General features: G+C 44.4%; 2 long non-coding RNA genes across 2 annotated transcripts in view; one reads left to right on the plus strand and one right to left on the minus strand.

The window, feature by feature from the left end:
- Window positions 1-18,196, minus strand: part of LOC125406167 (uncharacterized) — a 30,179-nt gene extending 11,983 nt beyond the window's left edge. The window contains exon 1 of the long non-coding RNA XR_015734996.1: window positions 18,111-18,196. This is a non-coding gene — a long non-coding RNA (uncharacterized LOC125406167). The remainder of the gene's footprint in view (window positions 1-18,110) is intronic.
- Window positions 16,088-18,300, plus strand: LOC125406165 (uncharacterized). Its single transcript, XR_007233818.3, has 3 exons — window positions 16,088-16,248; window positions 16,720-16,878; window positions 17,337-18,300. It is a non-coding gene; the product is annotated as an uncharacterized LOC125406165 (long non-coding RNA).
- Window positions 18,301-25,457: the final 7,157 nt, after the last annotated feature.

The raw sequence follows: 25,457 nt of genomic DNA on the forward strand, positions 1-25,457 counted from the left end.
TACGCTGCACAACAACAGCCAAAAAAAATGCAGCTGTGTTTCCTAGGACCGTGGAGCAGTTATTTCCGTCCTCTGTGCTCTGCTTACCAACGATTCACCTTCGCTGTTTCTCCCAGCAGACCTCATGGAAATGGGACAGCAAGGGTGACACAAAATATTGCTGGGTTGAGAGATTGGTCCTTATGGTGACATCCGGGCCCAAGCTGCTGCTGCTGGCCATGTATGGGCCCGTGGCTCTGCTGCAGCTGGGGTCAGTGTTGATGCTCACTGTCCCTATTACTACAGGAGCCTATGCAAACCATGTGTTGAAGTACAAGGGCCTTGATGGGTTGGCCCTGCCTCCCCCCCCCCCCAGCTGACTCACGTGGGAGGGAGTATCGGAGAGCTGACTCCACCCCACACCTGAAGGAGTGGTCCCAGCAGTCCAGACAGACCAACCAAGCATAGATCTAGGCTTTAAGTCGGCCCACCCCAGCGTCTGCCCCATCTATGACCTGCTGGAGCAGGTGAAGCTGCAGGATCTCCATGATTTGGGGCAACAGCAGGATATTCAGTAGGAGTTTCGGCGAGGGTCCAGTGATGATGGTGTGCCAGAGGCCAGCAGCCTTGAACCTGATTGACAACACACTGCACAATGCACATTTGCAAGTGAAGCTGCATACCCAACGGGGTACACTGCACACACAATACACAGCAGCTCCCAGTGCCACCAAATGGAGAGGTGACAGACTGAAGAGGCTGAGGATCACAGAAGTTTGTTGGCTCTGTTTTTTGTTTATTTTTTTGTTTTTAGTTGATATCTTTGTTTGTATTTTTGTTTGTTTTTGTGTTTTCTTTGTTTATTTTATTCTTTGTTTTTGTTTTATTTTTAATAATTTGGAAGGTTTTCAGGGAGCTGTAGGGGTGAGAGGCAGTTATGGAGGGAGTAGGAGATTGGGGGGTTGGAGTACAAGATATGAAATTTCTAAAGAATCAATTGAATGTGTGTGTGTGTGTGTGTGTGTGTGTGTGTGTGTGTGTGTGTGTGTGTGTGTGTATGGGGGGAAGGAGACTGGCCCTTGCATCTAAAGTTCTGCCAGACCCTGATTCTTCTACCCAGACCAGGGTACCCTGAAATACGTGTCCAATTTCCCTCCGTCACTGAAAGATCTCACTATGGTTGTTTCTACATGGAACCAGACCAGATATGTGCACCCAAGGATGAGAGGCTGTGATGGCTTCTTACCCATCTGTAGAACGCTATTCTTCTTAGACTCAGATCTTGATGTTTTGTTCATCCAACCAATTGCCCTGCCCTGTAAGGAATGATACTTCTTGTTTTGCTATTTTGTTACCTCTGTTACAACAGTAGTGAAGATTCTTGGCATACTTCTGCATTCTGAACTAAGGTAGAAGTCACAAAGGAAGTAGATCTTTTCTAAAATAGATGTCTCTGCCCTGACACACACCACTGTATGACCCAGGTGTTTCAAACATGTTCTTTTGGAAGGGTCATCCGCTTCCAATAGAAACATATTATCTGTGTACCCATGCTGAGTGGTATCTGCTCCAGAGTTCTTCTGTCTGGTTGTGTCTGGTTGTAGCCCGGGATCAAGCTACACATTTCTATCTGGATATTGTCTCCTGATGGTCTGCATGAGGAGCCTTAGTTCCCAGCCTTACAGTGTGAGATGGAAGGGGACAGGAAGGGATGAAGTTTAACAGGAGACAATGAGCTTATGGGGACAACATCCCTTGAGAGGATTAATGCTCATCAGACATCAGGAAAGGGGCTATCACGATGCAAGGTCGCCCCACATTAGGATTCTCCCGCTTCTACTGCTCACAGCTCTCGCATGCACCCCTGCTGTGTGATCTCGCCCACCACGTGATCCTGATCCCACCGCCACCGCCAGAGATGGCGCCTCCTGAGCTTTCTGTTCTCCAAAATTGTGAGCCCGAAATAAACTTACTTCGTTTATTTATAAAGAATGGGCTACAGATTTAAGTAGACAATTTTCAAAAGAAATACAAATGGCCAATAGAGGATAGTGACAGTTTTTGACATCCTTAGCTGTTAGGGAAATGTAAATTCAAAGTGCTTTGAGAATCCACCTCCTCTTAGAATGACTATCCTCAGGAAAACAAATGATAACAAACACTAGCTAGGTGTGATGAAAGAGAGACACGTATTCATTTCTGGTGGGAATATTGACTGGTGTAGCCACTGTGAAAATCAGCATGGAAATTTCTTAATAAACAAAAAATAGAGCTATCGTAGACCCAGTTATATCAGTTACTTCTTTATTGCTGTGACGAAACACCATGACCAAGACAGCTTAGAGAAGAAAGAACTTACAGGGGCTAAGGATTCCAGAGGTTTAGGGTCCTTGACAGTGGAGAAGGAGGCTGGAACAGAAGCTGAGAGCTCACATCTCAATCACCAACAGAACCCAGAAAGTACACACTCAAGATGATGCTAGTCTTTTAAAGCCTCAAAGCCTAGCCCATCGGAGTAAATCCTCCAGCAAGTCTACCTTCCGACCTTCCCCATCCAGACACCAAGTATTCAAATGTACCCAGATTTGTGGGGCTAGCTCCTTCAAATCAGCACACCAGATAATGCCACTCCTGGCTTATGTCGAAAGGACTCCAAGTCCCACTGTAGCAACACTTGTAGATGTCCATCAGTAGGTAAGTGGACAAAGAAAACGAGGATGTATAGACCCAGTGGGATTTTATTGAACCATAAAGAGAAATAAAATTATAAAATCTGTGTGAAAATGGGTAGGATTGGAAAGTAGTATGTCAAGTGAAATAAGAAAGAAGAAAAAAATACCGTATTTTTTTCTCATGTGTAAACAGGATTTAAAGATCCATTTGTTGTCTGTGAATGCATGCTCACCTGTGTGTACTTGTGTGTCTGTACTTGTGTGAATGTGCATTTGCATGTGTGTATGTGTGCCTACATCTGTGTGTGTGTGTATGTGCGCATGTGTTTGTGTGTTTTGTGTATGTGAAGAAATCAGAAAAGGAACCATGGGAGGATAAGAAAAACCATATTATCAGAGGGGTGGGGGTGGGGTGGGGGTGGGGAGAGGATCACAGAGTGCGATGATTTGAAAGCAAGGGGCAGGGTGGGGCTGGGGAGAGGATCATAGGATGCATGTGATAAGGACACAGGAGTGCTGTTGGGGGAAGGAAAGTGAAAAAGAAGAAGGGCATTGGAGGAGGGGGCAAATATGAACAAATAAGTCTGAAAACATGCAACTAAGCTGTTGTTCTGTATACTAACTTAAAGCAACAGCAACACTACTACAATTTGAATAGAATGTCCTCCCAAAATTCATATGTCAAAAAGCAGACCTCATCATGAATTGGGTGGGGGTGGGGGCCTGGGAAGGGTTGGGGGCAGAAGAGGAGGGAAATGGTACGATTATGTTTTCAATTTAAAATTGCAAATAAAAAGATAAAAGTACAGGTTTCAGTTTCCTCGTTTCTAGGATTAGAAAGTGGGTCATTTGCATCATGAGTTCTATTATCTCATGCACAGGATAGTACCCTCCTCTTGGCCCCTTCCACCATGTGATGTCATAACCATGGGTACCATCGATGGAACACACAACAAGCCTCCACCAGGCACTGACTCTGCCAGTGCCTTGGCTTTGACTATGTAGCTTGAAAAACTGTGAGCGATAAACTTGTGCCATTAGCCAATCATAGCAGCCCAAATAGACTGAGGGAAATATTATTTCTGTTCAAATAAACAAAACATTTTAACATTGAGGCAGTAACACTATGATACCCCCATGATTTTTGCCTTCCACTCAAAAATAAAATATGATATAATAAAGCTTGGAGCAATTTCTCAATAATAGATGTTTAAGAAACCTATTCTTCCTACTGGGTCGCCTTGTCCAGTCTTAATACATGGAGAGGTTCTTAGTCGTATTGCAACTTGATATGCCATGTTCTGTTGATATTCATGGAAGCTCTGCCCCTTTCTGAATAGAAATCAGGGGGGAGTGGATGGGGGTGGGCAGAGGGCAGGTTGGCAGAGGGACTGGGAGGAGAGGGAGGAGGGGAAATTGCAGCCAGATGTCAAATAAACAAATTTATTTTAAAAATGAAAGAAAAGAAACCCCACAGAGATGCCAGGGAAGAGCCCTGCATTCTTAATATTTCAAGGATCTTGTCACACTCTGTCATAGGCTCCTTTTTATTGCATGACTCCCTGGTTCTACTATGGTGTGATGACACTCTCAACAGTCAGATAGCAATTCTTCCAAGACTGCGTCCTGACTTTGTATTCTATAAGGCACACGTGCACACCTTCTCACACGGGCCAGGGGCAGTCTTTCAGTGCCAGGACGCTGCAGCTGGCCCTGGCTCTGGTCCACAGGGATACAGCTGATGGGATGGGACCACGTCAGCAGGATCTTGCTGCTGCTGCCTTGTGATGGAGTGGCTGTAAGGGACTGAGACAAGCTTGAAGCTGAAACCTGACTGTGGTCTGCCATGGTTCTCCTTGTGGAACAGGAGATTCTGAGAACATCTCTAAAGAAGGAGAAGTCTTCCAAGGCCACAGATCTTTGGGAAATGCTTGCCCACTCTTGATGATCTGCAACGGACAGTCACACAACTGTTTGTGCAACCGTGTGATTTTTTTTCCCTTTACCTAAACAATTTTCAGTATGATCTAAGTGTACATTTTTCTTGTTTCGAAAGTACTGGAATTTATTTAGGTTAACCTAAAAGACTCAAAGCAGGAAGTCATGGAGAGTGAGCACACATGTCTTCACACAAGACCGAGTCACACCTGAGAGGGCCCTTCAGTCATGCATGGGAGTAGACTCAGTAGAAGATGAGGTCTGCTCAGCTGTGGTTTAGGTGTTGGGTGCTGAGTGATCCCCAGAGGCTCGTATGTTAAGGGGTTGCCGGCTGGGTGGTGCCCCTGGAAGACGGAGCCTTTGAAAAGTAGAGCTGGTTTGAGGTTTTGTGTCATCAGCTGTAAACCTTCAACAGAGATCATCGAGTCACAATCCTCTCTTCTTTCCTCGTTTTCTGACCACAATGTTGACAAGTTAGCTGCACCCCATTTTCCCACCATGATGTGGTCACAGACCCAAGGTCACATAGCCAACTGTTCATGGTCTGGAACCATTAAAACTCTGATAACAAACAAGCTTTTGTTGTTGTTTATTTGTCTATAAGCTAATTGCCTTAGGTATTATGCTATGTTAATGGAAATCCAACACAAACTATGGATCTATTGCTAAAATCGGAGGCAGCCCCTGAAGTTTGTCCCATCTCTTTTCTTCACAGTTAACCCAGGTCACATAAACTTGGAGCCCTGTTTTGCTGAGACGTAGGGTTTGAGAGGGCCAAAGTAAATCTCACATGTCAACAAAAAATCCTATGGGTCTGCCGCTGCCCTGGGCCTGAAGCAGGAGGTCTAGTCAGTCTCATCTGGAACAAGCTATGCGGCCTGACAAGGGCTTCCCATGGGGCCTGGGAAACCATTCTGTGAACTGTTTGTTGTTTTATAGTTCAGGGGGTACGTTTATGAGACCTTCCACAAGCCACTCACAGAGCTATCTGCAGCAGTAGACTGGTGTTTTAAAGTCAAAGAACCCCTCCTTGTGCTAGAAAAGGGAGACGAAGCATGCCACATGCCGGGTACCTGAGGTGACCAGCGCCAAAGTCGGCCTAAGCTGTCTATTGATATTTTGATATTTTCCCATGTCACTCCCCCACAGCTGACCTGGACTCCCTTGTTGACCTAACCTGAGCCTTGCATACTTTCTGCTACGATAGGAAATGGTGAGGGGTTCATGAAGAAAAGCAAACACGTCTCTGAGACTGATTACTATACGGCTGCATTCTGTTGGGAATTTGGGATCTAAAGCACAATGAAGCAAGTGTGTTTGTGTGTACATAACTTGTAAGTCTACCACACAGTCTGTGTACAAAATGGATAGAAAAGGAGATCGTAGAAAGGCAGCCAGCTCCCAGGGTTCAAGCGACCAGCCCAAGTCCAACACAAACAGTTCTGGACACATCTTAAAATGAATTAAACATCTAATGACAGCGTGTTAAGTTGCTTAGAAACAAGCAATTTGGATCAGAACGGGAAGGGGAAGCTCAGAAAAGCTGTCTTTAAACAGTCGAGAAAGTACAAGACACCTTTTTGATTTCCAAAAGGTAACAATGTCATGGAAGTAGGAAGGAGAAAACAGCCCAAGCATTGTTATCAAAGTTTATAGAACTTAATAGTTGTAATTTAACCCTTTTCAGTCCCATGGATGCAAGAAAGACACTGCTTAGTTCAATTAGCCCAGCAGTTCAGCTTCACCTCTTCAGGAATGGAGATTGTGTATCTGGGTTTGGAGGGGGCTTCCAGGGAAAGCGGCTGAGAGATATGCAGTAGAATTTGAGGAGACCACTCACTGTGCTGATGCTAATTAGGCTTCACTAATAAGGCCTCTTCTTAGTATGTAGGAAGGCTGGAATGCTAGCAGATGGTCAACTACCAGCCTTTAAAAGTGGGTGAAGTAGATAAACAAATACTCTAATTTTATTAGCAATTATCTTTTGTCTGACAAAGTTATCTCCTCTTATGATCTGATTGGTGTCTTTAAATTCTACAATTAGGAACCTATCATCCAGACAAAAACATCAGCCTCTATGAAAAAAGACACGGCCGGGCGGTGGTGGGGCACTTGAGAGACAGGGGCTGGTGGATCTCGTAGTTCAAGGCCAACCTGGTCTACAGAACGAGTTCCAGGACAGTCAGAACAACACAGAGAAACTCTGTCTTGAAAAACAAAGAAAGAGAGAAAGGAGGGAGGGAGGGATGGAGGGAGGGAGGGAGGGAGGGAAGACAAAGTACACAAAAGTACAAGGACTGGGGAGATAGTCAGGTTGAACTGCTTGCCACATAGGCATGAGGAGCAAAGCTCAAATCCCCAGGAACAATGTAAATGCAGGATGGGTGAGGCAGCCTGCCTGTGATCCCAGAGCATAGAAGTTGGAAACGGGATCTTCTGAGCACACTGGCCAACTAGACTATCAGTGTCCTCTGGATTCAACTGAGGACGCAGGCCTCAACATGTAAGCCAGAGAGCCATCAAAGAAGACTTTGACACCTACTGTAAAGTTACACGCAAGCCTACGTGCATGCGCATGCGCCTGTACAAGAAAAAGATGGGAGGGAGGCAAATACACAGAATAACTGTTACTAAACCTTTTTTTGTCAACCGAGAAATAGGTTAATATATGACAATAACTGATTTCACTTGCCAAGACTTGGGAGCCTATGTCGTCAGGTTCTTTTATAAATTCAGACTTTGCCTGGAGAGAGCAGAATGATCCTGAGAACCCAGGATGCTGAGGAACTCCGAGAAGAAGGAAAAGAGCATTTGCTAGTCACCCTGGCTCAGTGTAGGATAAAGACTGTCCAGTCCAAGAAAGCTAGTGCCAAAGCATCTCCAGGATTGTTTACCTCTGTAGAGCCACCATAGTTTCAATTTTTCACAAAGAGCAGCATTTAGACGCCCCAGGAACCGCTCTGCCCCCCAAGGTTTTCTGTTCATCGTGGACACTGCCACTCCATCAACAAACGGGATGATGATACTGGCCAGTGTGGTTCTTCCTCCTGAGACAAACTGGGGAGAACAGGTGAGCACACACTGCTGTGTTTGTCGACCGCTATCCAGCCCTCCCTAGAACCATCCTGTATGTCTCTTTAAGTGTTCCATTTTGCTTCAGAAGCACATTTTTCTAAGTAAACTGCTTACAACTTAAAGAAAAATATAGAGAGTTTTTCAGGATCATTTTGGGCTTTGCCACCTCCTATCAAATCATCTAAGGAACAATCAAGCACGCTTCTGAGGGATTAATAGTAATATTGAGTTCTCTACAGAGGTGCACGTGAGTCATTCCCTGTGCACTGAGTATGAGGAGATTCTAGAAAGACCAGATGATTGTCCTTGCGTCCTGGCTGGATACAGATCACTCTGGAAGAATGTCATTGTCTCCCATCTCCCATTCCCAAGCATGCCATGCTAGGTTTGCTGGGACCGGGCATACTCCCTCCTGCTGGACTTCTCGCTTTAGAGTTCAGGTGCTGAGCACAGTTGCGGGGAGACTTCCAAACCATGCCGCAGTGCTGCAGCGTCAAAAATCACACAGTTGAGAAAAAATTAATTGGGGGTCTTCCTAAGTAAGTAAGAAACTCAGGTTCAGGTAACTCAGTAACAAGCACTGCCCACTAAGCCAGGAACTGACCGGTTTGTTGCAGCTTAAATGGGTACCAGCAGCCACAAACCCCAGAGCCATTCAACTCACGACCTAGACTTTGATTGATGTCTAGTAAAAGGCTGTGTTTCCTGAAGGTCACTGGATGGTGAATGCTATTAGGAGCAAGGCACCATGGCTAAGTTAATCTAACCGACAAATAGAGGGCTGCCTCCATGATAATTGGAATGTTATTGTGAGCTATGGCCATATCCTAAACAGTCATGAATGGTCTGATTAAATTAGCTCTCTGGGGAGAACTTACAGTGTTTTCAACAACTGTATGATTTTCTGGAACTCTTTAGACTTCATATGTAGAATTAGGTCACGTGCTTAACGTTACCTATCTTATTCTTTCCACAGGGAAAAGATGCCTGTAAGTCCTTTAGGCTTGAATAACTTGGGCATAAGCTAATGGAAAAACAAGAAGGAGGAGAAGAAGATAAGGAAGAGGAGGAGAAAGGGCAGAGGAGTAGGAGGAAAGTGAAAAGAAGGACCAGGAGGAATGGGGCGGGGGGGGGGGGGGCGAAGAAAGAGGACCTACTGCAGGAGAACAGGGGCAGTGCTGAAGGCTGCTGGAACTGCCTGTGCCTAAAGCACTGGCCTTCTTTTGAGCAGAGTGGTCTGTTCTGCTCGGAGTCTTCCATTGCTTCCCTGCGCTATAACCTTGAGATGAATGGGAGGGCATCTCTACCACGTTAGAGTAAAGTACTATTTCTCAGAGGTGTGTGGGGGAAGTAGTTTATCTGCGTCTCTCATATTTACACAAGATAAAGATGCTGCGGGTAAACCGAGAAATTGGGGTTTGAGCTCAATCCCTTAAAGGCTTGGAAGAATCTAGAGGGAACCGTTTCCTGTGTTTGTTGACTAATTCCTCACAGGGGTGCTACGTCCAGGCTCCTGGTTACAGTCTCTAACGTCTCAACTTGAAAACTGTTGTACAAGATGATGTGTCTACAAGGTCACCACTGGACATCTGACAAGACTGCTCCGGAGGACACTACAGGCAGTAGGGCTGTGAGACCCGGCTCTCCAGCCTCTTCTCCTCCTCTCCTTTCTCCTTGCTTCCTGGTTTGAGGCATAGTCTCTCCTTTCCCCACTTGTGGTAGCTTAGATGTAATTGGCCCCCATAAGCTCTCAGGGAGAGGCACTACTAGGAGGCATGACTTTGTTGGGGAACCACCCCAAGTAAATGTTTTTCCTTTAGAAAAGAGTTGCTGCAGTCATGGTGTCTCTTCACAGCAATAGAAACCAAAAGACACCACTTAAATGGAGACGATCACTTTAGATTACTTAATGAGTCAGGAAGACCTTTCCGTTACTCTGTTTTTCAAAACTTTGTTTTACTTTGTTTTTTGCTTTAGCCTTGTAAGGCTCATAATCCTACAGTTTCAACTTCCATTTTTGTTTGCTTATTGATGAATATTATTGATAGAGAAACCTCATGAGAAATGCTTGGCTATGGTGAGGTCTATCTGCATAATGGCCCAAGTTTGATACTAATTACTCCATAGTTTCCCAATGGAGAAATATACTTTCTCTCATCTTTAAAAGAAATCAATTAAATAACACTTTTTAAAATGTTCATCAGATTCAATCTGATGTGTTGACTATGCGCTGGTTCTTTTGCTTTTCATGAGGGGGACCCTACAGAGGCGCAGGCCAGGAAGAGAACCACAAGGAGGTGAGAATCTCAGTTCAGATCGACTTGGTCATCCTAGATCAGATATATGGAGTCTGATGTGGAGTTTCATTGTCAGCATATTTCAAACACAGTACAACTTGGGAAGATGTTTACAGGCAACAGTTATTCTGATTCTAGGTGCACAATAAAGTTTAAGGTATTGAAAAGGAGTTTAACTACCTAGAAACTCCTTTGCAAAGTACATGTGACCACAAGGTTGGGTTCTGTAGCTAAAGGGCCTAGAATCTAGTTAGCATAGAAGTCAGCAGGCTATAAAGTACACGTGACACCCCCCCCACACACACACATATCAGTTCTACTAACTGAGATCTAGAGGGAGAGTTTGAGGTAAATGTTCCAGGGAAGCAAGAGCCTGAGAGATGGTTCAGCAGTTAAGAGCGCTGGCTGCTTTGCAGAGAACCCAGGCTCTATTCCAAGCACCCACATAACAGCTTACAACAATTTGTAACTTCAGTTCCAGGGGAATCTGATATCTTCTGACCTCCCCAGGCACCAGAGTTCTACATTTGTTCCTGTCAGTCAGCTGCACTGACACACCAGCGTCCCTTAAGGCCCACAGGTGGTGTTAAGGTTGTATATGTTTTATGGATTTTGACAAATGTATAAGGACATAGATCACTTTCTATGATACCCTACAGAACAGTGTGACATCCTTAAATCTCTTCTATGCTCCAGATAGCTGCAGGCAGTCATTCGCCTTTCCTACTGTCTCCATCCATAGTTTGCCCCTTCCAGACAGTTGCATCATTAGATTTGTATGTCTCATTTTTCAAATTTGCTTTTTTTTAAACTTAGTTACATAAATGTAAGCTTCCCTGATGCATCCCCTTTGCGACCCCATCACTCAGGAGACTGAGGTAGGAGGACTGTGCGCTTGAAGCTAACCTGGACTACACAGCAAGTTCCAGATCAACTGGAACTACATAAAAAGACGTCTCAAAAACTTCACCATCAGAGATTAATAGCCGGTGTCTTTAGTGCTAAATAATATCCCATTGTTAAGTGTACTGCCAGTTCAACGATGCACATAGTGGGCCAGAAGCATGAGTGAATTTCCACCACTCCTGCAATCTACACAAAGTTAGTACCATAAATCTACTTGGAGATCATCCTAGTCCTGGTTCTAGAGGTTTACAAAGCTAGTGACGCTCAAAGGGAAGGTTTCGGTTTGTTCTCTAAACCCCTCATTGGAGAGTCACTGTACCAATGACATTAGTAAGACAAACTCAATGCATTCTGCTTCTTAGCAGCCTGTGGTTGAGATATGTTCTGTTTTCATTTTGCTCCTGTGACAAATACCAGAACCAAACGGAACTTAAAAGAAACTTGCAAAACAAACTTACAAGCTACAGTCCATCCCTCATGGATGTCAGAGCAAGAACTCAAGCAGAAATTTGAAGGAAAGCTACTTATTCTGAACTCCTTCACAATTTGAGAGGTAGAGCAGGAACCATGGAATGTGCTGCCTGATAACTGACTCAAGCAAGTTCATGCCCAGTTATCTTTCCTATACAGCCCAAGACAATCTTCTCAGGAAATTGTACTGCCTACAGTGGGCTAGACACTCCAGCATACATTAATAATCAAGATAGCCCACCATAGACAAGCCACAGGCCAATCTGATCTAGGCAAATCCCTCCCCACTTCTCTCTGATGACTCAAGGCTTTGTCAAGTTGGTAATCAAAACTAGCTAAACCAAAATGATTTGGGGAAAATATACCTTTTCCTCGAAATTGGCAGATAAGATTTTTAAGGTCACCTATAATCTGTCATCTGTATAGTAGCCAAATATGTTTTCAAAATGCCAAACAATCCACTCAACATAAAGCCCACTCCCAATATTCTTGAATCGTGTTGTCCTGAGGTTGAAATGAATCTGTTCCCTCTGAGCCCTGTATTGTTCATCAAGCTCCCTGAACAAACACAAATATTTTGAATCTTTTCTGCCAATCTCTCAATTCGACTTTTCATTCTTCATTGTAGCACGGATGGTGATGTTTGAAAAGATCATGCTTGAAAACAAAACACGCTCCAGTAAGCTACTCAGCCCGCCCTGGGACTCACAGGACCTCTGGGCTGTCCGCATGTATTCAAGATGTGCCATCTACTGTGAACTGACGCCTTCTCTCTCAGCTGCTCTAGCAGGATCACCTGCTCTCTGTGCCCCATTCCTACCAGCCAGCTCTACGACCTTCAGTGCCAGGGCCTCAGCCTCAGTGGGGTTGGTTACCACATGAGTGAACCAAGGATCTCAGTTTTTTCTAACACAAATTTATATAATACTAATTTTAGAAACTGAAAATAAAGAGCAATCATTGGCCAATGTTACTTAATTTTAAGACTTAAAACTATAGTAATTAAGACAATGTATGACAATAATATAAAGATACATGAAAAGTATCAAATTAAATTGAACAGATAAGTTCAGAAACAGACATGTAGACATGTGGATAAATGACTTTTGACAAAGATAATTCTGTGGTTAAATAGTTTATTTTCAATAATGTATGCTAAAATTATTAAATACCAGTATACAAAATTACAAGTTTTGTCCCATGTTTGACTCAGGTATATCATAGACCTAAAGTTGAGATTACCTATAGGGACCAGACCCTTACCAAAGAACCTAGAAAATTCTTCATGACTTTGTGTTAAAGTAATATTTTCTTAGATAAGACACCAAGCATACCAGTCATAAAGACAAAATTTAATAATTTTAGCATTATTAAAAATAAACTGTTCCATTAAGTATGCCATTAGAATAGCAAGTTACAGAGCAAGAGAAAATATTTGAAATCATATTGTGTGTCATATCACTGACAAAGGACATGAATCAGAAATACAGCAACAATTCTTGAACTCAAAAGGAAAACACACAAATTAACATCAAGCTCTCACAAAGATGTGAACACACAACCCAGACTACATTTAGAGAGAAGGCCGCTGTGATGGTCAACTGAAAGAAGGAACATGCCCACTCTCGGCCCTCAGAGCCACTGTCCAGCCTAGCTTTAGCAGGAGCACTAACACAAGGAGCTTGGACTCTGGGAGGGTCTCCACCCAGCGCGTTGTTTCACAAGAGATCCTTGACTTCTCAGAGAAAGTAGGCAGAAAAGACATGTGAATGACTAGGGAAGTGAGAATTGAAGTTGTGCTTACTATACTAACCAAAAATTATCAACACAAAGTGGATGAGGATGGAGTGACATCTCTGTACACTGATGGTGGAAATGTAAGCTGATATAATCACTTCAGGAACAAGAGTGGCAGTTTCTGGAAAAGTTGAACTTACATGAAGAAGTCCTAACATACACAGGCTATTAATAGCAGGATTCAACAGCTAACGGGTGCTATAGAATAACCCTTTTGCACACTGTGAAGATGTGTTGCTTTCATTGTTAATAAAGAGCGGACTGGCCAATAGCTAGGCAGAAAGAAGTTAGGCAGGAAAGCCAGACTAAGAGAATGTTGGGAAGAAGAAAGAGGGCGGAGTCAGGAAACAGAAGAAAGGGGAAACAGGAGATGAACATGCCATGCAAAAAAAAAAAAAGGTACTGCCACGTGGTAGAGGGTAGATAAGAAATATTGCTTAATTTAAGCTGTAAGAGCTAGTTAACAACAAGCCTAAGTTATCAGCCAAGCATTTCTAATTAAAAAGAAGTCTCTGTGTGATTATTTGGGAGCTGTCTGGTGGGACAGAAAAGTTCTGCCTACAAAAAGGTAGAATCAACCCTCATTTCCATCAGTGTATAAAAGATTAAACAAGAGAGCTGGAAAGATGGCTCAGCAGTTAAGAGCACACACCGCTATCCTGGGGTGGGGTGGGTGCAGGGGCACTAGGTGCAATCCCTAGCACTCACATGATGGTTCACAACCAGCTGTAATTCTGGTTTCAAAGGGTATCAATGCCCTCTTCTGGCTTATATATGTACAGACATTCATGTAAGCAATAAACCCAAGCATGTAAAACAGAACTAAACAAGTCTTTTAAAAAACAGATTAAATAAAATCCACTCATCCATTGAAATAGTATTTAGTACTGTGAAGAAAGGAAGCCCCGTCCTGCCTAATACTATATGGAGGAACCTGGAGGATCCTGTGCTAAATGAAATAAGCATCTCTCTCTCTCTCTCTCTCTCTCTCTCTCTCTCTCTCTCTCTCACACACACACACACACACACACACACACACACACACACACACACAAACCCAAAAAACAAATATTATCAATGTAAGTTTTCAAAACAGGCTAATTTGTAGGAGCAGAAAGAATACTGGTCAGTAAGGACTGGGGAAAGGAGGAGGAGAACTGTTTTGCAGGCATCAAATTTCAAACTAGCAAGGTGGAAATGTGCTTCACATCAAAGTTGATCTACTTTAATATGGCTAAATGCTCACTTAAGAGGGCCAAAATGGTAACTTTTGTGCTCCGTAGTTATCCCACCGGGGAGAACAAAACATTAAGCTATCATCTGAGAAGGCCCCTCCACTCACATGTATTTATTCATGTGAAATGAGATAACATGTTCACACAACACTTGTTAAAGAGATTCACAAAGGTCACGTATGTAATAGTCAAGCACTAGAAATAATCCGGATGTCTAAATAGGTGAGCTTGAACCTGTATTACAAATGAAAGGCTTATTTCTTCACTCTCCACTCTGATCATAAGGTTTTCATTGTAGCAACCCACTGCCTTGATTATGTGGGGGTTTGAGGGAGAAATGTCATAGGCTTATGTATCTGGACTCTATTAACAGCTGTGGTGTTGTTTGGAGGTAGGTGGTCATGGAACTATCAGGAGGTGGAGCCTTGCTGGAGGAAGTTCATCACTGGAGGTGGACTTTGAGGGGTTTAGCCTTTCATCTGCTTCCTGTGTGTGAATCAAAATGTGATTGCCCAACTCCTACTCCCGCCTCCACGCTTTCCTTGACTGTTGTTGGGCCTTTCCCACCATGATGGACACCATCCTTCTGGAACCACAAGCGAAAACAAACCCTGTCATGATTTGAATGACAGCTGTCCTGCGTAGGCACACACCTCTGAATACTTAGCCACTGGCTGGTGGTTCTGATTAGGAGGTGGTTCTCTGCCATTGAAAGTCTGTCACTTGGGTCAGGCATTGAGTTAAGCCTCTCCCCACATCTGCTTTGTTCTCTGCTTTTTCTTTGTGCTCTCGACTTTTGTGTCTTTGTTTTGGAGAGGGAGAGAATCTTAAATGTTTAAATTAAAAGCACACTAATCTACCTAGAAAATCTGCTCCCTGTCTGCCTGCTGGGGATCTATCTGACTCCCAGTCCCTCGGTATACACATTAACCTACGATCAGGATTGCTACTATCAGGATTCTCCCTGGATGCAAGATCTCTGAAGATAGAGATGAGCTGAGGTGAGTTCTGGCATATTCATCTCAGATGCCATGGTTACTAAAGAACAGCATGAGCCTATGAGATGGATGTGTGCTTATTTGCACAGGCTTGCTTTGACATTCAGAGCAAGCCTCAAGACCCCCAACCCTCCCCTTCTCTCCTTTTATAAGTCTTTCTGTGTATTCCAGGCTGACCTTAACCTCATGACTCTCCTGCCTCAGCCTTTCTGGCACTGGACTCAAAGGCCTGCCCCCGCGACCTGCTTCTTGATGGCCCTGGGCTCGGGAGTTATTGGGCTGTAAGAAGAGTGGTGAGCCAAGAAGACCTGGACTCGTGTACTCTCCGTAAAGTTTTTGACTGTCATTTGTAAAGTTGCAGAATCATTATCATTGCTCCTTATTGGCAGAGACCATAGGGTAAAACAATGCTGGGCTGGAGGTTGGAGTTTCCGGGAAGTAAGTCAGAGAGGGGAAAAGAAGGGAGCTGCAAACAGAAAATTAGCCCCTGTGAAGCAAGCCTCCACCCCCCACCTCAATTCTTGACCTGTAACCCAAACCAAGAGACAGTAGTGTAGAAATGGGAGCACTCACTGTGGTCTGAAGGTCACCAAAAATAGAAGTTCAAGAATGCTAATGTGTGAGAAATAATGGTTTCCAAAATGATTTTGAAAAGTGTTGTCCGAGTCAGTGTGCAGAAAAAAATCACTTCCTTCTGCCCTTTGGACCTCAGCACCATGGTCCAGCCCAGCCTCTGCTATTGGAAGAGTCTGCACGCAGTCCATCCTCGGCTTTCCCACAGCAGAACTGCACCATGGCTGTTGGGGACTGTCCTGCTTAAGTAGGGTTGTCAAGGTATACCTGGCTGGGAAGGTGACACTTCAGGAAATTCTCAAGAGAGGTAAGGAAGTGTGCGGTGGACACATGGGAACATGGGTTACGGGCGGAAGACAGTGCAGGGGGGTCCTGAATGGGGTGGACACATGGGGACAGAGAGTTCCGGGTGGAAGGCAGGGCAGAGGTCCTGAAACAGACATTTGCGGATGAACAAAGAGACTGAAGACAGGCCCAGGGCACTAAGGGGACTCTGGTAGCAGGTAAAGACAGAAACAATGAAGACTTAGTTGTATGGGCATCTAAAGCTTCTGAAGGTGCTTGGTATCTGTTCTGTGAAATAGAAGACACTGGGGCCTTCTAAGAAAAATATGACTTCTATTTTTATTTACATTTTTACTTACTTCTTGTGTGTGTGCACACGTGTGTGTGTGTGTGTGTGTGTGTGTCTGTCTGTCTGTCTGTCTGTCTGTCTTTCTGTTTGCCACAAAAACTGAAAACAGTTCACAAAAGTCAGTTCTGTCCTTCTACCATGTAGATTCCGGGGACTGAACTCAGGTCAGCAGACTTGGGAGGCAAGCACCCTTACCCGCTGAGCCAGCTCACTGGCCTCTGAATTACATTTTAACTAGATCACTCTGTCTTCAGGGCCCAGCATCGTCTGAAAGGGACAGGGACAGGAAGACTAACGGCAGAGGTGGGCTCTGTTTGCAAGATTACAGAAGGAACCACAACAGCTTAGACCAGAGTCAGATGAGGTTAGAGGTAGGATTGGAGGAGGGAAGGGAAAGGGAGAGATGGGGAGGAAAAGGCATTAAGAAAGAGTCCAGGGCCCCTGGGAATAAGCAGGTGAGGTGAGGAAACCCAATGTAGGAGCACAGTTGGGAGGGCGCATAGAAGCCCTGTTTGGCTCTTCAACTCTGGCATCGTTTCAGCCTCCAGGTGTAGAAACTTAGGAACTAGATTAGCCAGAAAGAACGGTGCTTCTCCAGCCCTGTCCGCCTGTGCTCCTGGGGGTGAGGGGCAGCACCGGTCCTGTCCATCTGTGCTCCTGGGGGTGAGGGGCAGCCCCGGTCCTGTCTGCCTGTGTTCCTGGAGCTGAGGGGCAGCATGCTGAAAACTGGTTTTCTCTCTTCCTTCCTATGAGAATTTCAGATGGACATTTTCTGATGAAGAAGACTCTCCACTCTAGCACGATCCACTAATGAAGAAAGACAGAGAACCAGCATTCACCCTAGAGACGGCAAGAAATCGTGTCCGTGAAGGCAGTTGTTGGATGCTGGCTGCAAGTCAAGATCACCAGGGATACTGCTAGTGTCCTGATGCCCAATGCCACCTCAGAGATTCTAGTTCCTCTACTGCCAGGCTGTTATTAGTGACTTTAGACCCCTCCCATCAATGCTTCTAATATTTAACCAGAATTAATAATTAATTGTCTAATTACAACCCTTAACATAGTTTGCCTGTTAAGCCTCCCAAACTCAGTGGTTTTACGTTGAGGTTTGAAGCAAAGGAATCACATGAATTGGTCAGTGGAAAAGTTAGGTGGAAACATCCCAAGCAAGGGCAATAGCGGCTTGAAAGAGATGTTAATATGAGAAGTTCTGGCATTAGAAAACCAACAGCAGCCCCAGTAGCCACTTACAACTTGTGGATGGGGGTAGGGATGATGCCAAAGAGTTATATACCATGCTAATTAATAATGCACCCCCAAATTATTGAAATCCCGACATGTAACATGAGGGCCAGCTTGTTGGGGTTTCTATCCTGCCTGGTACCCCACAGCCGGCAAGTTCCAAAGAAAATCAATCACACAGAGATTTCTATAAGTTATAAAGCTGATTGGCCCATTAGATCATGCTACTTATTAGTTCTTATGACTTATTTTAACCCATTATTATTATCTATGGTAGCCATATGGCTTGGTACCTTTTTCAGCTGTCAGCTTACATGTTGCCTCTTCGGTGGTCTGTGCAGGAATGGCAGAGGAACCTCCCTGCTTCCCAGAATTCTCCTGTTCTCATTGCATCACCTCTACTTCCTGTCTGGTTTTTCCGCCTATACTGCCTGCCTGGCCAATCAGCGTTTTATTAAAATATGATTGACAGAATACAGACAATTCTCCCGCATCATTCCTGATGAGAAAGGCGCTCTCTCTCTCTCTCTCTCTCTCTCTCTCTCTCTCTCTCTCTCTCTCTCTCCCTCCCTCCCATGTGAGGACATGCACACAAGCAATCTACAACCCATAAGAGGGCTGTATCTAGAACTCCCAGCCTCAGGCACTGTGAGAGATCTGCCCAGCCAATGGTCATTTGCTATAGCAGCTTGAGATGACAGACATCGGGTACCATATGCATCCACTGATTTCCCACAGGCCATGCCATGGGAAACATCACTAAAAGGAAACATGGCATTATCTAGAACTGTCACCAATCACTGATGGATGCATGCGTAGTCGAACCAGTGGGTCTTGCACTACAGATGTAGATGTATTTTTGTATATGAAGTGCTATGACTGAAGCTAGTTTTCTCCACACCTCGGGCCTCTTCTCAAAGGTGACACGTGAGTAAAATGCCATCCTCATTAGCTGTGTTTCAGGAGGATTCTGAAACTGATAAAGAAAAATGTGTGAGTCCTTAACTGGCCTGTTTGGTAGCTGTCTTGATGAGGGGTATGCTGTGATGAAACACCATGACCAAAAGCAACTCGGGGAGGGCAGAGTTTATTGGACTTCTGCTTCCTGATTATTTATTGTTCACCACTGAAGAAAGTCAGGACAGGAACTCAAGAGGACAGGGACCTGGAGGCAGGAACTGATGAAGAAGCCATGGAGGGGGGCTGCTTACTGGCTTCTTCATGGATTGCTCAGCCTGCTTTCTTACAGAGCCCAGGACCACCAGCCCAGGGATGGCACCACCCACAATAGACTGCACCCTCACAGGTCAAATACTAATTAAGATGTGTGAGACTGTGTTGACTCCCCATGGGAAGCCTTACCCTTTCTGGGGAGTGAATGGGGGAGTAGGGGGAAGGGTGGGGTGAGAGAAGGGGAGGATGTGGGAATGGGGATAGCTATATAAAATGAGAAAAGATGGTATTAAAAAAAATTCTTACAAAAAAAGTAAGAGAACATTCCCTAAAGGCTTGTATACAGACCTAGCTTATGAATCTTATGAAGGCATTTTCTCAACCGAAGCTCCCTGTTCTCCAATGACTTTAGCTTGTGTCCAGTTGACATAAAACTAGCCAGCACGGTGGCCAAAGAGATGGGAAATGTTATACTAACAACAAGTCAGGATTTGACCTTCAAATTATTAAAATAGTTCAGGAAAAAAAGAACTTATATATATTTTACATCTTCCAAAGAGTGGTGGCTACAATAACCATTCTCACTCTTACGTTCTCTGGACAGGCACTATCATGTCTGGGGTCCTATTTAGTCCACACTATGCACAGCTCTGTCCTTTAGTTTCAGATGTTACTTAATTATTTCCAGTTTCTGCTCTTGCTTTCCAGTGTTTAATCCAATAGGAACATAGGTGGAGATAGGACTAAACAGAGTTTGTGTCTAAGTTAAAGCCACTGCCTGATTTTTTTCCAAAGGAATGTCGGAACATCTCCCCCAACACTGTATTTCTGTTTTCCCTTTCTGCTGACGACAAAGGCGCTTGCCAGGAAGTGTCTGTCTTTTTGCACGCCTTATGGCAGTGCAGCTAGAAATAGACACTAGAATTACTTTAAATCTTGCACCATGCGGTGTTTGCACGTCAACTGCATATGGTGCCAGGGGGCAGAGCAGAGTGAGGGGGAGGTTGTTAAAATAGCATGAATGTGAGATCAGCCTCCAGTGCCACAGCCTTTGAATGTCTTCTGATCTCCAACATGGGTTATTTGAGACAAATCACCTTGTATAACGCTTCCTCCCCTCACAACCAGGCCCCATAGAAGAGATTAATTTTCAAATCAAGACCTAGATTCGGGGCTACATGCAAAGCTCAGACTCTTTCAGTCAGGAAGCTGCTGCTTCTTTGAACTCATGGTGGAAATGACATACGACATATGCTGATGGAACCCACGTAGTCAGTGCCGTGGACTCATCACAGGGTTGATGTGTGTTGGAGAGTTTATCCCTATTCAAACACGTATGAAAACATTCACTTCTGATCCTGAGGGATGGATGTGGCATTAATGGAGGCTTTCAAAGAAAAATAATCTCAAAGTAACTATTCTTTGGAAGTAGTGGAAAGAGAAAGCTCCATCTTTAATTTAGCTAAGATTTGGGTACCTATTATAAAAGGGGTCTAGCATTAGATAATTAACAGCCAATCAATGGAACATGATTATGGACTTGAATAGCTGTTATCTGAGCTACGGAACAAGGAAAAGAGAAAGGGAGTTTGGGGTAAAAGGAAATATTTCCTTTTTTTAAACAATCTTTTATTTAACATATCAATCACAGTTCCCTCTCCCTCCCTCCTCCCGTTTCTCTCCCACCCTCCATCCACACCTCAGAGAGGGTGAGTCCTCTCATGGGGAGTCAAAAAGTCTGTCACATCACTGAGACAAGACCAAGGCCCTACCCCCTGTATCAAGGTTGAGCAAAATATCCCTCGATAGGGAATGGGCTCCAAAAATCCAATTCATGCACTAGGGATAAATTCTGGTCCCACTGCCAGTAACCCCACAAACTCCCCAACTCACAGAACTGTCACCCATATTCAGAGGGTCTAGTTTGATCCTATGTAGGTTCCCCAGATGTCAGTTCAGGGTCAGTGAGCTCCCACTAGCTCGGATCAGCTGTTTCTGTGGGTATCACCATCATGGTCTCGACCCCATTGCTCATATTAACTCTTCTCGTTCTCTTCAACTGGACTTTGGGAGCTCGGCCCAGTGCTTAGCTGTGGATCTCTGCATCTGTTCCATCAGTTACTGGATGACAGTTCTATGATGACAATTAAGGCAATCATCAATCTGATTACAGGGCAAGGCCAGTTCAAACACTTTCCACTATTGCTTAGATTCTTAGCTGGGGTCATCCTTGTGGATTCCTGGGAACTAAAGGGAAATATTTTCAATGGCACAAAAATGAGAAAAGTTCCAGAACATTCCAGGTATAGAGAAGTAAAAGAAGAATTTGTTCTACTTCCTCTCAAGGTGGAGACTAAACCTTCATCACATAAATGTGGAGGTTTTAGGGCCCTTTCTTATCCAAACTAAAACTGGGAGGAAGAATCAGACAGGACAACTGTTACTCCAGTATAAAAAAACTCTAGATGATGATAGAGCCAATAATGAGTTCAAAATAGAAATGATGCACCCAGAAATTCCAAACAGAAGGATTATTGGTTACATGCTAGCCTAGGCTCCAAAGTGAGTTCTAGGCCAGCCTGGGCTGCATAGTGAGTTCTAGGTCAGCCTGGGCTGCATAATGAGACACTGTCTAAAATATGACAATAACAATAACAATGAGCTGGAAAGTAGAGGTTTTTTTTTTAACAGCTTATATGTAGATTCCTACATGACAAGCAGGCAAGTCTCTGTTAGGTGGTTGGCAATAAGGGAATCCATTGTTCATTTTTTATTACTGAAATTTATAAAATATATTTTGATCATGGTTTCTCCTCCTTAATTTCCTCCCAGATCCTCCCCGACGTCTCCACCCATCCAACTCCAAGCCTTATTTCTCTCTCTCTTTAGAAACCAAAGAAGCAAATAAAAACAAAACAAAACAAAAAAACCCAGAATTTAAAAATAAAGCTAATTAGTCAAGCAAAAAAAAAAAAACCATTGAAAAATGACAGAAATACCCCCCCCCACACACACACACACAAACCAGAAACCATAATATACAAGCAAAAGACTAGTAAGGTTTTTTTTTTTTAATGTGCAAACAAAGCAATATGAAAGAAAAGATCGACAAAAATACCACTGAGTTTGAGTTTGTTTTGTGCTGGCCAAGGGGCCTGTCCTTAAGTGTAGTTTATATCCCCCAGGGGACTCCATCGGAGAAAGCTTGTATTTTTCACTGTACGTGGCTGTCAATCAGAGACAGCATCTTCATCAGAGATGGGGGATTGCACTCATTTTCCTCTGCTACTGGAACTCTGCCCGGCTTGAACTTGGACAGATTTTGTGCAGGTCGCCTACCTCGGCGACATCACGTGGGTGGTATGCACCCACCTACAAGACACTGCGTTCATGGTGTCCCCATCTCCACTGGCTCTACAACTTTTCTGCCTCGTCTTCCACAAAGTCCTGAAGGGAGGGGTTTGATGAAGATGCCCTTATAGGACTGAGGGTTCCAAAGGCCCTCACTCTCTGCATGTCCTCCTGCTGTTGGTCTCTATTTTAGTTCTACCTACTGCAAGAGGAAACTTGTCTGGTGATGGATGAGTGAGACACTGATCCAGGGGTATAACAGAATGTCATTAGGAGACATTCTATTGCTATATTCAAACAATATTTTGCTATTTGGGTTCCCTCTGGGCCCGTGACTTATCTAGTCTCATGCTCTTGGTCACCAGAGCAATGTCAGGTGTAAGTCTACCCTTGCACTAGCCTATCTTGCAAGGACACCATTGTAAATCAAAGGTTCTGTAACCGTTTTGGTATTTACATTTCTCCTTTGGTAGCATTCAGAGTACCGTCTGGTACCAAGAGCTCTAAGTCAGTAGGGGTGAAGGCTCTATGTAGGCATCCACTCAACTTCTCCATGTTTAATGAGTTGTGTAGGTGTTGTCTTCAGCAATAGGACCTTGCTGTCAGTTTTTGGAGAGCAACCCACAGCTTTGGCAACAACCTGGGTTGTTTGGGGGTTCCCATAAAACCCTTTGGCCAACAATTCAATTAGAGGAGTCTCTTCCTCAAGTCTTTCCTATGGGGCCATTCTTATTCAAACCACTACTAGAGTCAGTAAAGGGGATTCCCCACACAAGAATACGTGAAGTTAGGTTTCTCAGCCTTCGAGTTACTGACACTTGGAGGTAGATAATGACATGAGGAAAGTCAGATTTTTTTTTTTTTTAATTTGAAGGAAGATTTCTCACTCATCTCAGATGGGACTTAATTCAGGAGTTAGGGTGACAGACGCTGTGCTCATATTCTGCTTCTACTGAGCCAGTGGCCTCTGAGTTCTTGTGGCCTCTGGTCTTTCAAATTCAAAGGATAAATTCATGGTCAACCAGAGGACAAGTTTAGAAACTTCACAGGTGGGCACTTGTAAGAAAGAAGGCAGAGCTCCTACATGGCAGGAGCAAGTCCTGGGATATGGGACGGCGTTTAACACCTAAGCTGAGCTTTTTATAGACTTTTAGCAGAAACTGTGGTGAGACATGGGGAGGGCGAGGCGCTGGTCAGTTCATTTGGCCCAGTGGTGAGGCGTCCAGGTGCTTCCTCTCAGTTTTGGTCCTTTTCTTGCACATTGCTTCCAGGAGAAACAGAGATAATGAGAAACCAGAAACCTCCCACCTGGCAACCTGGCTTTCAGCCAAGGTACAACCAGACATTTTGGCTGAAGTATTTCTGGCATCCCTGGCCTTTGTCAAGGACAGAACTTCCAACAAGCCTTGGGACAGTTCCAGCTTTTGGCCTTGTAAAGACTGTCTTCTTCCTGGGTTCCTTACCCCGAAACTGCCCAACCAGTTTCTAGCACCTGCTTTTATCAGTAATTATTTGTTGAGGGGCATCTGGAGCACGTTAGGGCAATCAGCATCCTGCATACCCACGAGATATCAGAGGAATCTTCTCCCTGACTTACAGCAGCCAGAAATGTCTCTAAACATGGCCAGCCTTGACCTGGAGTGCTGAAAACTCTCACCCTTCCTGAGAACCACAGGTGTAGAGCAAGGATCCTGGAGAGGGAAACAGATGAATTGCACACTCTGAGCATCCGTTCCTGAATTCATCACCTCCAGTGATTATAACAGCAACCCAACTACAGCTGGGAAACACCCCTGAGGCAGCCAGATACTAAGAGAATAAATGACACTGGCCGCCATTAACTAAAGTTTTATAAATCTGTACGTGAAGTAGTGGCATGTTGGTGACGTCCTCTGGATGTAGGGATAATGTGTGTCCTGGGATGTTGGTGATGTCCTCTCGATGTAGGGATAACATGGATCCTCAGTCCACAACCAAGCTCTCAGCTTCAGATAACAAAACAGTTGGAGACCCCAGGCTGTTTCTGTAGAAAAACCTTTGGGCTGTTCTGCCGGAGGAAGATTTTCAAATCCCAGTTGTACCCTTAGCTTCGCTCTGAAACTAATAACAAACAATATGTTTACACTGTTCCTCCATCTCGTTTTTCACAGTCACTGAGTGTGACTCTTGAGGTATCACGTATTTTGGTGTTACCTGGAAAGATTATTAAAAAGATAGACACAAACGAAGTCTGAGCTGGGGTCAACAAATACGCCCTAGTGTACCTTCATGCACCAGGCCCTTTTCTGCATACAACTCATTGAGCTGTACCTCAGAGGCGGTGCCCGAACATCATATGGACCCCGTAAATTAGGCAAACACGCTTTAGAAAACTGTCTGAAAACAATTTTTTGCAAGCCTTGGCCTTGGGGAGTGATCCATTAGAGAAGGCCCAAGGATATACTGTCTATTTCATGTCTGTTACTGTATCTAAGTCTTAACTGTAAGCGTGGTTGGTTGGCCTCCCTTCTGCCCCCACCTACGACTCCCCCAGTACTCTACCCCCACACTCCTGCTCTCCCCTCCTCTCCTCAACCCAATCAATCATCTTGAAAGACGAAAATTTACAGCCTGGAACCCAGAGTCACCGTTCAGTCAGCCATCACCATTTAGTCTCCCGCTAAGGTTGAGGGTGACCAGCTGTGGGTGCCTTCAAAGGTCCCCACCTCCAACACCACCAGCTTCCTAGTGGAAAATTCCTGGGCACAGACGGGTCAGCTTCCAGACAAGAAATCACCCAGATATGCTTCCCTGGGCACAAAGGCCTTGGTGTTCAGCCAACCCCTGTGATTACAAGTGCAGGTTTTCATGCCAGTGTCTGCTAAGTTTGCATCTCACGCATATAACTTTACTATAACGGTGATTATTTTTTCCTCCAAGGCCGGGCCTCCACCCTCCCATTTTTGGAGGAATGTGTTAATAATTTGCCCTGGGGAAATGAAAGTCTCTTTGATACAAGTAGAACAAACACACGGAACACTGCTCAAAGGTCTTGTGTCTCCAACAGGAGCCCAGTTTCAGACTGACACGAGAGCGAAGCCAAGAGTCTCATTTCTGAATTACTGCTCACCAGTGTC

Source organism: Myodes glareolus, chromosome 15 (genome assembly GCF_982192425.1).
Source record: "Myodes glareolus chromosome 15, mMyoGla1.1, whole genome shotgun sequence".
Classification (NCBI taxonomy): Eukaryota; Metazoa; Chordata; class Mammalia; order Rodentia; family Cricetidae; genus Myodes; species Myodes glareolus.